General features: G+C 41.5%; 1 protein-coding gene across 14 annotated transcripts in view; it reads left to right on the plus strand.

Moving 5' to 3' along the window:
• LOC125897056 (neurexin-3b) overlaps positions 1 to 12366 on the plus strand; it is a 566367-nt gene that overhangs the window by 125907 nt on the left and 428094 nt on the right. For 13 of the 14 annotated variants that reach the window (XR_007450378.1, XR_007450379.1, XM_049590087.1 and 10 more), the window contains exon 1: positions 9541 to 9829. The exons of the other annotated variant lie outside the window; for it this stretch is intronic. The gene's annotated coding sequence lies outside the window, so the exon portion shown is untranslated. Of the gene's footprint in view, positions 1 to 9540; positions 9830 to 12366 lie in introns of those variants that run through there. 14 annotated transcript variants of the gene reach the window in all.

Raw genomic sequence — 12366 nt, forward strand, 5'->3', positions numbered from 1 at the left:
GGTTGCTTTCACCTTCTCATCCAAATATGGTCACTTCTGGCTCCAGAAATCCAAGATAGCAGTAACCAAAATGCCAAATTAGAGGTTTCAATGGTGACTGTGTCCATTATTTCCTACAGTTTATGGATGTAACGTGTTAATTAGTGAGCTCTGGAGGTGCTGGTAAGCATATTTTGCTACTTTCATACAGAGCCAGGCTAGCAGACCCCTGCTTCCAGTCCTCATGCTAAGCTAAGCTAACTGTCTCCTAGCTGTAACTTTATATTTAACTTTAAAACATTTATTTTTTTTTAATCTAATAGTCACAAATATTCTAACATAAGCAACTCTTTTTAAGCAGTAACAGTATTTCTTTGCGTACTTCTTGTTCTCTATGATTTACAAGTGACTCGCTGTCCTATTTATTTACAGTACTCTCTACCCACGGCCTCGCCATCATAAGCCCACAAGACGAATGTATTTAATCTCACAAAGCTTATTGGATAAACTTTACCCGTGTCAATATACCATCCTGTTTCACCTAAACCAGCGTCTACAGTATTATGACTCTCATTTGACTTCACGGCTGCTGCTCCAGGTAACAGGGATTTGTAAAACGGCCTTTTCTGATTCTGCACCCTAGTCATGGAAAAATCTTTAGAACAATCTGCAGCTTATTGAACTTCCCTGTGAGAGCAGGTTCAAAGCCTTGATACAAAAAAGTGTAACTGAAAAGAACAATTGCTTCTCATAGGCTGTATTTTGTAGTGTGCGTCTGCTGTCTTGGATGCCTGTCTTCTTTGACACGCTTTATTTAACAGCTTTTGTAATGACCAGATTTTTTCTTGACAAAAAAAAAAAAAAAAGAAGAGATGTTTAAACACAGACTCGCATGCCGCACCTCACAGAGAAACATGACAGTTTGTGAATGCAGAGCCACTGTGATTAAATGACTAATACCACAATGAGGACATCGGTGGAGATAATGGATATTTGCAGTGCACATAGTAAGCGTACACACATATGGTGGCAGAGTGTCATCTATCCGTGGTTTTAAGTATAAGCCTTGTTCAAACTGAAGGCTAATAGGTTAGTAGCTCATGTGCTGTATCTGTGGTGAGTGGAGGCTTAGCACACTCCTTTGTACAGAACTGCAGTTGGTATCATGCAGAGAGGAGTCAGCTGCAGATCAAACTCCACTCCAAACCTCCCACTATTGGGGCAGACAGTGGAGCCACGAGGCCACTGATCTAGCAAGAGTGCTGGACAGTAAAAGCTCTGCAACTGAAGAGTCTGCGGTTTCTTGAGGAATGAATGATTGTGTGTGCCAGTGTGTGTGTGTGTGTGTGTGTGAGAGAGAGAGAGAGGATCCTCCTTTTCAGTGTCTACAAAATAAACCAGGAAAAAAAATAGTGGCTACAGGAGAAAGACAGAGAGGCAGGATTATGGAAAAGTGGAATGACCATCCGCTAAGCCCCTCCCCCATTGAGTGCTGCTACTGTACATCTGTCAAGCTTTCTGTTTTCGTACAGCACATAAATGAAAACAGATTAACCACTTGACAATTGTAATTGCTGAAACAATGGACACTACATTTCTAAGAAAAGTGGGCTCAACATTTCTAGCGTCTAACATGACAAGTGTCGCTCACAGAGTTTATCAGCTGTCGCCAGGCCCACAGGAACTGCTCCAAGCTTTGAGGCCAATTTTCATAGTGGCCAAACAGTGTAATTACACCGTCACGGGAGCCCTTGTTACCAAAAAAGGCTTTCTTCCCCACAGATTTCCATAGTCAAAGAAACATCTGTAAATTTGTGGATAATTTGTTACTCCCTGCTTTGCTACACTTCTCGTTTATCCATTACACCCCATGAAACTGTTAGTTGCGTAGGCCTGTCTTCCCAAAATTAAATTGTGCCTCTGTGTGAATGTCAGGGTAATCACCAGTAAGTGTAGCTGAGGCTAGATCACTTGCAAATGTTTTTTTTTGAGGCTCTGCCTGAAAGATGGAGAGTCACTCATGGAGCAACATTTCACTCACCACATATCCAACCAAAAGCTTCATCACTGTTTTGTAGCTGCAGCTGCCCATGATTAAGCTCCAGTTGTGGTTGTTTAGCCAGTGGGGTGTATTTCCTGGAGCTTCATGTTATTGTGCTGTTGGTCGTAATAGCCGAGGTGTTTTAGACTGGAGGTTTGAGGACCTGTTTTTCGCAGATGAAAGAGTTTTAGTACAACAACCTGCAGCAACAGTGTTCTTGTCATCTTTCCACCCAAAAAATGAAAGTAATGGGAATATTTACAGCCACTTAACATAAGCGTTTCCATCTTCCAAATTAGCTTGCAGCTTGGTGGCCTGCCTGCACAATATGACGATTGTATTTCAAGTCAGTCGGATGTGATAACAAAAGTAACGTGGTAACGAGTTGTTTGGTTTGGGGGTAACTGTCATATTATTACTAAAATTTTATTGGTAATTCGTTACACTACTCCTTACTGGAAAAAGTAATACTGAGAGCAGCATGATTGAATCATTTTATCCCCATTCAAGTTAACGGAACGCTAAACCAGAACACCGGGCCGTACAGTTTTTGAAGCAGTGTCATCATTTGGGTAATTTTATTTGTGGCAGTTGAATATTTTTGCCTTCATGCACTGGTGAGCAACTTTCATTAGAATAAATGGAGCACCGCTCTGTATCCAATTCTCTTTATACATCCATGACTGTGGCTAGCTGGCTAATTAAGCTAACGTGAGCTCCTTGAATTGGTTGAAATGCCACCTCTGGCAGGTATTATATTATTTGGAGTTGACTCGTATTACAATGAGAATCCTGTAAAAGGGGTCTAAGGGGAGCTAACAGACTGAGGCCAAAGCTTCATGTACCAGGCAAAAGATCAGCATCCTCACCAGCTGATGATCCATGTTGAAGACATGAACATAAAGAGACAGGGTTAGCTAGCAAGTTAGCCCCTGTATTTCATGTGTTTTAGACCTGTAATAGCAGGTCCACTTTGGGGGTAGTAGCATTTACATATCATCACCTTAAATTAAAAATGTCAAACTTATTAGTGTATCTACATATCTAGCATTTTACAAGCAACATTATCATTTATTAGAATAAGTGTTTTTGGTTACCCGGTGAATGTAACTCCATCATCCACTCTCCTTTTGTCTCTGTTTTTGGTCTCCACCAACTCCTGAGGGAAATATTTGTGTGTGTAGCTACTAAATGCTCTGCTATGTTCACCAGCTAGTTTCTAACTGTGTTTGTCTGTTAGTTAGTTAGTGAGGAATACCTGGCTATGGAAGTAAAGTTAGGTAATGACATGTAGATAAGCCAGTAGCCAAACAAACTTTTCAGACCATTCCGTAAAGTTTAGCTCTTGTGTTGCTTCAACATGTGGCAAAAACACAAGTCTGACATGCCTGCATGCCTGGTTATGATTTAGAAAATAGAAAATAGCAATAAGGACATGAAAGTGTAAAAACTGAATAGCAGGGAAATGGAAATACTGTGATGGAGAGGAAGACGCCACTGAGAGATAAAATCACACATGTACATGCGACATGTTTAACTGGTGAGAAACCCCTGCTGGTCAACCTGTCATGTCTTGGATGTTACAGCAATACGATGCAACTGCTGCACACAGTTCCTCTGCATGATGACTAAGCCTGGTCCCAAGCTGCCCTGTATGAAGCAGGAATATGCTTCATACATGATTTATATAGGTTTTGCCTCATGCCATATACTACATTGTAAATATCACAACATTTGTTGTGGCAGCTGCAAATTCATTTCATGATTACAGAACAAGTAGCTGGGGTGTTATTAAAGTAAACCAGAAGCTTGTGTTGAATTCAGTTTGAAGATGTTATCAAAGGGTAATAATTCATTTATTATGCCTTTTAGTACAGAGGAAAGGAGGGTAGAAAACCTTGTGTGCGAGAGCAAGTGTGCTTGGGGCATTATTGTCTTTGATTCTGGTGATTTTTCTTGTGGTAGAAATATTCTTGTTTGTCATGGTGTGTGCATGCATTTTTGTTGAGGTTGTGAAGGTCGGACATCAGGGTCATCAGTGTTTGTGCGCATGTAACACTCTTTTTTTCTCCAGAGATGGAGCTCTCTGTCTCACTCCTCCTCTTCTCTGTCTGTCTCTCTCTCTCTGCTATTGCTCATTAGAGAAAGCTGCTGATCTTCTCATCACTCTTGCGTTTTAATTAGCCCCTAAGACCTAGTTACAATGTCACTGGATTAGCTTCAATATCAAACCCATGGATGGCCCAGGTGATGCATTGGCAATGTGAAATAGTCAGCGTGAAACACTTAATTCTGACACTAATTCAGATTAAAGAAGAAACATTGGTTCATGTTGTGCAGGTGGGTTTAAGGAGGAAAAATACCCAATTTAGACCAACCTGCTGCACTTGCTATAGAGAAACCCTTGAGCTCAGGTTATATCTTACAATATCTTTTTGAACTGATTATAAAAAATACCATATTTATCAGGATTCAGTTAAGGGCTTACTAGTTGGTTATAGTCAGGGTGAAAACCAGGCTATTGTACCTGTATATTGATACATCTGATTGTGTGAAAACATTTTGTATGGCTACATTCAAATGTGTGAATGTATAGAAATGCTTTCATAAAATTAATTCAAATGTTTGAATGTGTAAAAAAATATCAGATCACACAGGAAACAAAAATTAGATAGCTAGCGCTCCCTTCACATCACTCTCTACCACTCAGAGACTGCTTTGCTGGGAATACAGTGGACAGAAGCTCCGTAGACAGATCTTCAGTTAGCATCTGTAGCAGCCCGAATTCAGCCAGCGCAAACTCCAGTGCCAGCGTTCTGACCCCGAACTGCCCCGACTCCCTGTTGGATCAGCAAATTTTCGGTTGCTGCCATTACACAGGTTAGACCCAGCACTGTTGCTGACAACCAGCCCACTGAGGTGTTATCTGATACACAGTAATTTTTTCAAATACAGTGCCCCATATTGGTATTTTCTAGGCACTGTAGCTGTCATGTTCACAGAAGTAGACCTTCCATTAGTGTCTGTTGTAGCGCTGCTCCAACTAAGAATATTCCAAGTCGACCAATAGTCATCATTTAGGGCCATTAGTTGACCAGTCTCCCGCATGTTTCTGATATGAATGTAATGATTAAAAGATATATTTTGGTGGTTTGAGTTGAAGGTGTGAGAAAGAATAGTATCAGTAACATTGTTAACACTGTGCTACATTACAGAGAAATACAAACCGTACTAATGAACCTTCATTAATATAGGCCTATATTTTATCTCCAAGTGCACGTCACACACTGAGCGAGCCGCCTGTTAATGACGCTGTGGGCTAATGGGCATGTAGCTACTTCCATGTTTCAGATGATACGTCATGTTTGTAGTCGACCAATGAAGATGAGTTTACATATCACCTTGGGTTCGTCCTTCACCTTCTCAAAATGATCCCACACTTTGGATTTCCTGCCCGACATGTTATTAACTAGCCTGTGGAATAACCGCAGGTACCAGCCCTGGAAATTAACCTGACTCCTGTGCAGCTGCAGGTGCAAGGTGCAGCTCCTAATAGAGGCCACGTTTTTTCCCCTTTTTTTAATTTTTTTTTTAATTTTTTTTTTTTACTGTGACTAAGTGACCAGTAAAGTCTTGCAGACCTAGTCTGTAGTACCCTGAAGTCTGCCAGCACAAAGCCCAGTTTGGTTGTAGCCAAAGACTTATAGCAATGAAGTCTTGCCCCCCTAGCTCTGTGGTTAGATGATCAATTGATATTCATGATTGGATATGTATTATGTATCGTGATATGATTTCTGAGCATCCCTACTGGTTGTTCAACAGAAAATGAGTCGAAGGTGGGACAGAAGTAATTGTACTCACAGGTTTAATTTATACTTGTAGATGTGAATAACAGCTTTAAACAACTAAGTTCTGTGTGACCTTTTTACACCCAAAAACATAGTTGGGAAACTGCCATTGGGAACTGTTTGTTCAGATGATTTTTACACATTCAAATTTTCAATTAGTTTTAACAAAACATTTTTACACATTCACATGTGTGAATGTATTCGTACAAAATGTTTTTGCACATTCAGATATGGTGACACATATCTATGGTACTTTTGGCCATATTGTGTTTCCATAACTAGTCAGCAGTGACCCACAAATCTACCCTAACATCAGACTCTACAAACAGACAAAGAGGTTGACATTTTATTAATGCCACCATTACTATCATCATATTTTTTATATCAAATGGTCAAATTTGTGCCAAGCTGTAATGTTTTGCTGTCTACCGTCTAGATTGTTTTCTGCACAGTTTATCAATCTACTCACACTAGTAAAAGTAGTTGAAGCAGTAATAGTGACTGTAATCATTATGAAATAAAAGAAATATATTTTTAGGACAGTTTAATCATGTTTTTAACACGCAAATATTAGACCAGAGTCTGTGGAGTCCCTCATGCTGTGTTTTAGGCCCAGTCCTTTTTTCTGTCTTCATGTTTTCTGCTTTGAAATACCAGCAAAGAACATGCATGTCTTTAGTTAGACCTCTTCTTAAGGTGAGCTAAGGTAATGCTCTGTACATTATTTATTCTTAGTACATAAAATGTTATAACAGTCCAAAACACTCTATTAAAAGTAACACAAGGAGTAATCCAGTGAGCATGTTCTTATATGTGTGCTCATATAGTCCTGAAAACTGTCTCATCATCATCATCTGCCAAAACACCTGAAAATGTGTCTTTGGTGCACGGGGCCTTTAGGGACCGCCTTGCACATATTTTTTTGTATGTATCAGATCATCTCATGTTCATGACACAATTGTAAATAAACTTTTTTTCCTGTTGCTGTACTACCTCCAGAATTCTTCTGGTCTCAGTGGTCTGTCCATGTTTTATTCTTCACAGAGCAAGAGCAGGTCATTGATGCTTTTCTTCTCATCTCCCTCTAGTCTTGCCTCAGTCAGAAGTCACACTTACACTGCGAGCTCTTGCTCAATGCATCAGCAAGGATTTGAAATGGTGCCAAAGACAGAGAGTCAGCGTATCTCCAGATATAGCAACTGGCCACTGGTTGCAAGCACGTATCATGTTTAAACTTGGTCTGATGCCCAGAGTTATGGAGACCTATCAGGTCCCTGTATGTCAGAGATCAGGTCAGGACCCTCAGGCTGTGACTGAGTCTAGACTCAGCCCTAAAGGTCCCATAGCACTTCTTCAACACCCTGCCTGCAGATCTTAGATATGCTGAATGTTGCTTTGATGCAGCTGTTTTTAATCCTCATAATTTTCAAGTCTGTTGTTTTTATACTGTCTTATATCTTGCTAAATTTAACAAATCTATTTAATCTTCTAAATATGTTTTCGTGTCTCTGTAATCTTCTCATTATGCATTTTATTAAGTTGCTCTTGTTTTGTGTCTTCTTCCTGTAGCACTTTGTAAACACTCTTGTTCGATTACTATTATGTAACAGCAAGAACACTCACCATCACCAGCAGCAGAAGGTTACCTGTAGAAGAAGTGGTCGGGTAAAAATAATGCTATATGATGGATGATGGTGAACAGCAGGAGAGAATGAGGAGACATTTCACCTCAACAAACACACAGGTTCTGCATCATTAGCTGTATTGGCCACACCTGGGTGTCATTTCATTTCTCCATTTTCTGACACAGCATAAATGGCATGTATAAAAATCTACAGTAGTTTAGACTGTATGTTATGGCCCAGTTTAAGATCATCATCATCATCATTACCAGCTGCCGCAGTAGATGTGCTAGTGAAAACAAGAAAGGAAATGTGTTAGCCCACCAACAAGAGTCCATGTTCAGTTGTATGATATACAGCAGGGATGTCAAACTCATTTTAGCTCAAAGGCCACACAATCCAATTTGATCTCAAGTGGGTCAGACCAGTAGAACCATTGCATAATAATATATAAATAACAACACCTACAGATTTGTCCCTTTCTCTCAGTATAAAGAAGTACATTCTGAAAACATTAATTTATTTACAAGAGAAAATAACTGAACATGTTTCAATTTATTTCAGTCAGTCTGCTACTCACTCAGTACGTTGAGTGCATGCTCCACAGTTTCTGCCCCGTGCTTTGACCCAGAAGTCCAACAGCTTTAAATGTGTAACAGAAGAAGAAGCCGGTAACAACATGGAGAAATCTACATCCAGAGCCGTGACTTTTTTGGATGGTCCAAATGTACAGAGCTGTAAAGTTGTCCACCATGGTACCAGTTAGCTTCTAGCTAACCATAGCTAACTTGTTTGGTCTGTGATGTAATAGTTCAACAGGAAAAAGGTCCAACACTAACAAGCTGAAAGGGGGCATATCTCCACCTATCGTAGAGGAGTCGGACATACTTGGGTCAATAAATCGATTCCCCTCCCGTGATTGTATACTGGGACAAGGACAGTGGTCCAGTTAAATGTCCTCGTCCAGCTGTAACTGTAGCTCCACTTCACTGTGCATGTAAGCATTCTGAGTGTCATTACATGTTACATTATGCCCGCATCACCACACCAAAGTCCAAGTGTACTCTTCTTCAACGTTTTGTTTACTTCCTGGATTTTTCCCATATGGAAATTCTGACCAATCAAGAGCAGCTTTCTCACACAAGGCATTTGATCTGGTCCGCTTGTAAATGCTGCCGTGAGAACATGAACCAACTCTAGGCAATTATACAACTTTGGAACAACATGAGTCCCTGATTCAGACCAAAGGAGACGACTCTAGGTCTTAGAGCAGCCTTAGTCTTCACAAGTGCATCAATATTAGGTGAACGGTCATCCAGTGGGCCGGATTGAACCATTTGGTGGACTGATTCTGGCCCCTGTGCCATATATTTGACACCCCTGATATACAGTAATGTACCAGCCTGTACAATAAAATGCACCAGAACATTTTGAAGTGCTGGGGCCATATGCAGGATTCCTGGGTGCTGCTGTCCAAGGTTCAGAACCCTGGACTGAGCTGGAGCTGTGTGTCTTACCCAGTTAGTGCTGAACCACTGATGCACACTCAGCTATAACATATCAGAAATTTCACAGTAAAACAAGCCACATTTTCACTCTCATTTAGTAATTTTTGGAAGCTACTGTAGCTAAAATTCCAGATTAACCAGAGGCAGTTAACAACCTCAGCCTTAAACCTTCTCCACTCGGTCAGTGTTCACCTTTAAACCCGTGACACTGTAGATCTATGCTGTCAGCCACAGCCAAACGAGGGAAACCACACAAAGCTGTCAGACCGCAGGCACAGTTACGGCTGTGCAAATGTATATAAATTCACTGTCATGCAGTGGGCACTCGGTGTGCATGCGCTCTGCGCGCCCTGTGCGCTCCGTCCTGGCCGTAACTCCTGCGCGCAAATAGTTTATTACAGCAAACTACATATACAAGCCTATCTAAGAATAAATAGTTTCATTATTAGTTATCTGTCCCGAGGGGCTGTTCTCCCCTGTACTCTCTCTCCTGTTTGAATGATTCTTTGCCCACTGTGCAGAGTGCTGTGCAGAAGGCGGGTCAGAGCGTCAGTGTGGGAGAAATTCAGGGGCCCATCATCAGTTGCGCTGAGTGAGCCGAGCTGAGAGATGCGCGTTCACTGAGCCGGGGGAAGGAGGACCGCTGCCTTTCCTCCACCGCGCCTCACTTATAATAACCTCCTCGTCACCAGCATCAGCATCACGCAGCCCCGGGCACACTATCATTTAAAATACTGCGCTTTCTGAATGGAATTTAGCTCTGGATTGTTCTAATTTGCTCCATTTATTTATTGGTTTTATCCGTCCGGAGTCGTCTCTCTGCGCGAAAAGGTAGGAGCAGATTAAAACTGGGATGTGTGTGTGTTTTTAATTTATCCTTTATACATAAATGTTTCTGTGATTGTACTTACGTTGTAGGATTCTGAAGTTTTTCTGCAAGAATTTCCCTTTTCTGTGAATCTGATTGCTGACTTTGGGGCTGAGATGTGGATTTAAGCGCAACGGGATGATTTGGCTGGTTAGTTTTAAAGCTCTACCCGCAGTTTAACCACATAAAAGGGGCTGATTTGTGTGCGGGGAGAAAACCACATCTCAGGAGACCACGTTGAGTTATCAGTGCTGAAATCGTGACAAATATATTTGTGGTGAACGAGCGAGGCGCGTTGAGACGGAAAGTTTCAGCTCCCTGGATCGCGTCTCTCACGGGGGGCTCAGCTCCCTGCACCAGCCTCAGCACCAAACCAGAAACTACCAGAACTTCTCATGATTTACAAATGATTTCTCGCAATCATAAAGCCCACTCCTGATCACATTAGGCTTCGTAATTTCCAAAGCAAGGGCTTGGGAAGCCCTGAGCAACAGTCAGACTGCCACCGTGCGAGGAGCAGAGGGAAAGCTGGAGCGCTGCTGGAAAATGTTGCCCGCTGTTTTATTCATCGGTGCAGGGCTGCGGGTCGGATTTCTGCTCGGTTTTACGCGCTTTTATTCCCAGTTAAAGCTTTTAAATATACCGCAAACTGATCAAAATGAGCCTATGATCCATTCCAACGTTGGGTATTGCACTCATTTTGTGAAAGCATGTGACAGATCCAACGTGGCTTCAATAGAGACTGTATATCACTATAATTTAATATTAATGCAGCAACTTACAGTGTGTTTATATCCTCACTGCAGTGTTGACAGTGTACTCCTGCAGACCTTTATTTTCTAGACATTAAGAGCTATATAACAAATTTAATGCATATAGAATTGCATAATTCTGCTGTTACAATGTAAGCATTTGCTAATCTTTTTTGCATATATGGTTAAATGCGAGACTGTTTCTTTAGTGTCTGATTTTTGCACAGATGTTCAGTAGGTAACAGACAGAAGTAATTAATTTGTAGGTGATGACGATACAGGCCTGGTGGCGACACATTGTGCTGCTGGAGTGAAGTTTGTGCAGTTAAATTACCTTACTGCCTATTCATGTGTAGCACCCTTAAATAAGTTTGATTTGCCCTGATGAACCATCTGATTTGGATTTGTGTATTTCACATAATTAAGAGATATACATTACTACACGTGATCAATAAGCATATTTTCTGATTGTCGATTGCAATGCTGGAATTTGCAATAATTGCTTTCTGCTGGTGACCGCCTAGTGCCCCCCAAACGCCCCCAGGTGGTCCCTGAACCTCACTTTGTCTAACCAGTAGACCAGCAGGTCCGGACACGGTCCCCAAAGAAGTGTCCTCCTGTCTGCTGTGACTGATGTCGGATTAAATCGTCCCTCCCGGGCTGAGCCTTGTGATAGACAGGGAGCACAGCGGGGGATGGAGGGTCTCCAGCGCGTGATGGGGGCTCGGCTATATTACACAACATGTCAATAACTCTGCAGCACCGAAGCTGGATGCATCGATGCATCATTTATGGCCAGTCAGTGACGGCAGCCCGTGCAGGTCATCTCATATCCTGCTCTATTTAATAATTAAAGGTATATGTATATCCCGGAAAATATGTGCTTATTCTAGCATACTTATAACTCTATCAAGAACAAGAGGCTAACTGACGTTACTGCTGAGGATGTCAAGGTAGATACACCTGTCCATTGTGAGAGGCGTGGCTTATTTGTTTTAATAACCAGAGGGAAACAAGTCTCTGTTTATGCTAGTTAAACACACGTGTGCTTCTCGAAGTAGCCAAAAATAGCTTCTTAATTTGATTTTTGTGCCCCCCAGAGAGCTGACTACTGAGGGTGCTATCACGCATGGGGTTAGCTGAAGGGCATGTTTTATAACAAGCCTGTGAGGGAGAGTGTTGGTGTGAAATTTGGCTTTACACCGCATTAGCCACAGTTAGCTTAGCCTACAGGCTAGCTAGCAGGTGGAGTTTTGACAGTCAGTGAGGTATTTGAAAGTATGGGCACCTGCTCAAGCTTAAAGTTTGTAAAATGTCCATTGTTGGAAAGTAACTAAGTACATTTATTCAAGTAGGTACGAGAGGTTAGCTGAAGGGCAAATGTTGGTGTGAAATTTGACTTTACACCACATTAGTCTCTTTTAGCTTAGCCTATAGGCTAGCTAGCAGGTGGGCAGTTTTACAGTCAGTAAGATATTTCAGGGTATGCGCACCTGATGGGGCTTTACATTCATCTAATGTCCTGTGGTGGAAAGTATATTTACTCAAGTAATATACTAAAGTACAGCTTTGAGGTACAAGGGGTTAGCTAAGGGACATAACAAGCCAGTGGTAAAAGTGTTGGTGTGAACTGTGACTTTTCAACACATTAGCCTCATTTAGCTTAGCCTATAGGCTAGCTAGCAGGTGGAGAGTTTTAAGATATTTCAGAGCATTGGCATAGGATAGGGCTTTACGTTTTGCAAATG

Source organism: Epinephelus fuscoguttatus, linkage group LG11 (assembly GCF_011397635.1).
Source record: "Epinephelus fuscoguttatus linkage group LG11, E.fuscoguttatus.final_Chr_v1".
NCBI lineage: Eukaryota > Metazoa > Chordata > Actinopteri > Perciformes > Serranidae > Epinephelus > Epinephelus fuscoguttatus.